This window comes from Pterocles gutturalis, unplaced genomic scaffold (assembly GCF_000699245.1).
Source record: "Pterocles gutturalis isolate BGI_N339 unplaced genomic scaffold, ASM69924v1 scaffold1617, whole genome shotgun sequence".
Taxonomy (NCBI): domain Eukaryota; kingdom Metazoa; phylum Chordata; class Aves; order Pterocliformes; family Pteroclidae; genus Pterocles; species Pterocles gutturalis.
In genome coordinates, this window is record NW_010109848.1 from 16057 (window position 1) to 19645 (window position 3589).

Below are 3589 nucleotides of genomic sequence, written 5' to 3' on the forward strand. Positions count from 1 at the left end.
GACAGCGTTATCGTAGGACAATGGCATCTTTTCCAGAAGTGGCCGGTGGGTGACCTCAGGGACGTCTGGGAGCGATGGCATTCACAGGTGTCTTTCAGGACTGCTGGTAGTTCTCATGCGTGTTCAGTTTTTGCTCTCGATTCAGCATTTTCAGTCGATCGCTATGGTGTCCGAAGCTTTCAGGAGTCTCGTCCCTAGGAGATTTTTCTGTATGTACACCCGTAGTGGTTCGTTCTCCTTACAGAGGCTGTTTACAAGGGAGATGGTCGGGGTCAGGAGGGGAGAGAACAAGGCTACACCCAATTTAAAGCTGCTACACATTTTCACACCGGTGCGGAAGGCTGCAGGAGCTCTAGCATGATGGAGTAGCTGAAGAAGCCGGAGTAATTCTAGCTTTGGCCACTGTGAGAGCATTTTTTCCAGGTGAAAAACCCCTAGCGCAAGCAGCCGAGAAGCTGGAACCTGGTCTGGTGCGAAGGAGCAGAAGATCCCGGACGCGCTGCCGTCCAGAGATCGCAGAGCTTTAGACATTTGCACAATACGTGCGACACCGTAAGGCTGACTTCCTCGCATCCTGCTCGAGATCCTGAGAAGCGGCATCGCTGGGCAGCACCACACCGGAGCAGCGGACGCCTGGGGAGGTACAGGAGAGCTTCGGGGTGTGAGCCCCTCGGAGGTGCGGTGCTGGGGTGTAGGGCTGCTCTGTCCTGGGACAGGAGCAAAAATCCTCCCTGAGCTTTCACCGGGGGATGCTGAGCTGTATTTACCTTGACTGTTAAGCAGAAAGCTTCGTATAACGTGCCCAGAGCTCTAAAGCCATTTTGTACGATAGCAGTATCCCTTTTCTACAGCCTTATTAATGAGTAGAGTATCTTTAAAAAGAAGAAAAAAAAAAGTTCATTTCTTTCTGTGGTATGAAACTTGTGTACTATGAACGTTTAGCAAAAACACAACTTACAGTTTTCTTAAAAAAACAAACAAAAAAACCAACAACAAAAAAACCTGTCTGCTTTCCATACGGTCTTTCCTCAGGTGCTAAATAAGGGTTCCAAAAATGGATACTGCTTTAGGAGTTTCTGCTTTATTCTTAAAATACATATTTTTTTGCTTAGGTGTTGTAAAGATATTTTAACAAGAATGTTTTTTTAATGTAAATAAGATTGTGTCTTTAATTTTTGTTTTATCTCCTTCTTGTCTAGATTGAATAGTCTAATTTTCATTTTATCCTTTTGAGAAGGACCCTCTTACGACCTTCCTTGAAGACATTTCATTAAGTGTTTGCTGCGTTTAAGAATGAATCTACAACTGTTCATTGTCTTGGATTAATGCTGCTGCTGCTATAAGTAACCCTGAAAATCAAGAATGTGTGATGCACTTTTTTTTTTACATGACCATGTAGTTCCTCTGCGGATAGTCGAACCCTCCTGTAACACAGCCACTGACTGCGGGTCGCGTAGGAGCTGGGGGAGCCGGGGTGTCGGAGAGGGCTGTACCGGGTTTTGGTGCTGACCTACGGGAATTTCTATGCAAACGCAAGCAAAGGAGAACTCTTAACTTGAGAGAACACTGTGCATTTTTTATTTTTTTTCCTCTCCTTCCTTTTCTCAAGCTGCTATTGGCAGGGTACTGCAAACCCCTGAGGTTTTCAAATTCTCCTTCCTCCATGGCTGGTGGTGCGGGAAAGATGCCTGGGTAACTTGTAAGGTAGAAAAATCTCAATCAGCTGGTGTCTCGTCTCCGGTTTTCATATTTTGTTTTCTGTTTGAATCTATCTGTGGAAGGAAATTGCTCATCTCTGCAAAAAGATCTTTTTAGTGCTTTATCTCAATGTGAAGTTAACCAGCAGTGTTAGGGATCGCCTGGCCCCCTTCCTGCCCCTGCCCCGCCACTGGGCACCCGCCAGCTCCTTCTCCTGCTGCCCTCGGGTGCCAGGGAGCGCTCGGTGCCCCGAGTTGGATGTTTCCCAAGGAAAAAGTGAGGACAGGCCATCTACCCCACTGAAACCTGATGGCTGAGGCGTGGAAGCCCCCGGCTTGGGGAGCAGGGGAGGGAGTGCTGCCGCGGGGCACGGGCAGGTCCAGAACCTCTTGTCTTCGTGGGTCATGCCTGGACCAGCGCGGAGGGATGCGACCGCGAAGGAGGAGTGTACTGGAGGAGGAAAAAAGGGAATTTACTTGACTATTTATAGAAGATCCTTTAGGAAAATAAAGTACCTCTAAAGTGAGGGAAGAGTAAGGAAGGTCTAATCATGTAGGAAAAATGTAGGATTACAACTGCCTGGAAAATAGTGTGTTAAGTACCTTAGGCCAGAACTCTGCCTGTTCCGTTAGTTTATTCAGCATCGGGTTTTTTTTTTTAGCCAGCATTTGCTTTTTTACATACACGTGTGTGTGCGTACATCCGACTCAATGTGCCTTGCGTGCGTGCTTGGTCTTGCTGAAGAGGGTTTGTAGTGGTGTGTGAGCTGCTGGGACGTGGCGTGGGACAGCCGGGCTGACAGCGCGGTGACCGTGCCCCATCTGCAGTCGAGGGGTCGTCACTGTCCCGGTGACCCATCGGATCGAAATGAGACTTGGACTCGAGCCCGCGTAGTGGCTGTCGTACAGTTTGGAGGCAATGTCGCGTGGGATGGCACCTTTCCTTTCCTGACATGAGCCGTTTTCTGTGATATTGGGGGAGAGAAAGAGAAGCTGCTTTGCTGTTCTCCTGCCGACACAAATAAGCATTGCGATGCTTTGCCCGCAAAGCGAACACAAGCGCAGGTCTGGAACCAGCTTTGCTCTGGAGGTAGGGCTCTCTGCGGGGCCAGGGACCCCGTTACCCGGGGGGTTATTCCCTTCAGGTTGTGGTTCTTGTTACTGTGGGGTTTTACTTTTTTTTTTTCTTTTTTTCTTTTTTTTTTTTTTAATAAAGGAGAATTAAACACGCCTTGCTTAAAGTTGACAGAATAGAAACGCTTCTGTTTGCAGTCAGTGACTCAGAATACGAAGCTGTGCAATTCTTGTTTCTTCATCTCTCTCCCGACTCGCCCGCCCCAGTGTGTGATTTCTGTCCGAGTCTTTCTGTCCTTCTGCCACTGTAAATGTGAACGCTTGCTTGCATTATTTTTTAGAAATGCATTTTGCACACTCGGGTTTCGCCGAAGCTCCGTGAAGAGGTTAGTTTGAAGCAGATGAATAAAGCTATGCACATGTTTTGAAAGTTTTAATTTGTGTCTCATTACCAGAAGTGACTTATCTGCCCTCTTTTGCATTCCTGTGCTGTCATTGCCGCATTCTCTTCACCACCTCGGAGGGTATGATGTAGGGTGACAGTTCTTTGCTGACAGCTGTAGCAGAAAACTGGCGCTGCTTGATTTTTTTAGTAGCCTATCTCTCTCCTTTGCTTTCTCTGTATCTCTCTGTATAGCTATATAAATACATATATTATTTTTTTATTTTAAAAGAGCCTACTTTAGTAATTGAATGGGAGGGAGCGGGGTGTGCTGGCTTGTGTTTCAGACACACTTCGTGCTGTCGGATGAACGAGTGCCCTTTTCTTCTCTGGTGGAGAGCGTGGCGGTGGTACCCAGCAGCATCCCGCCGGGCGC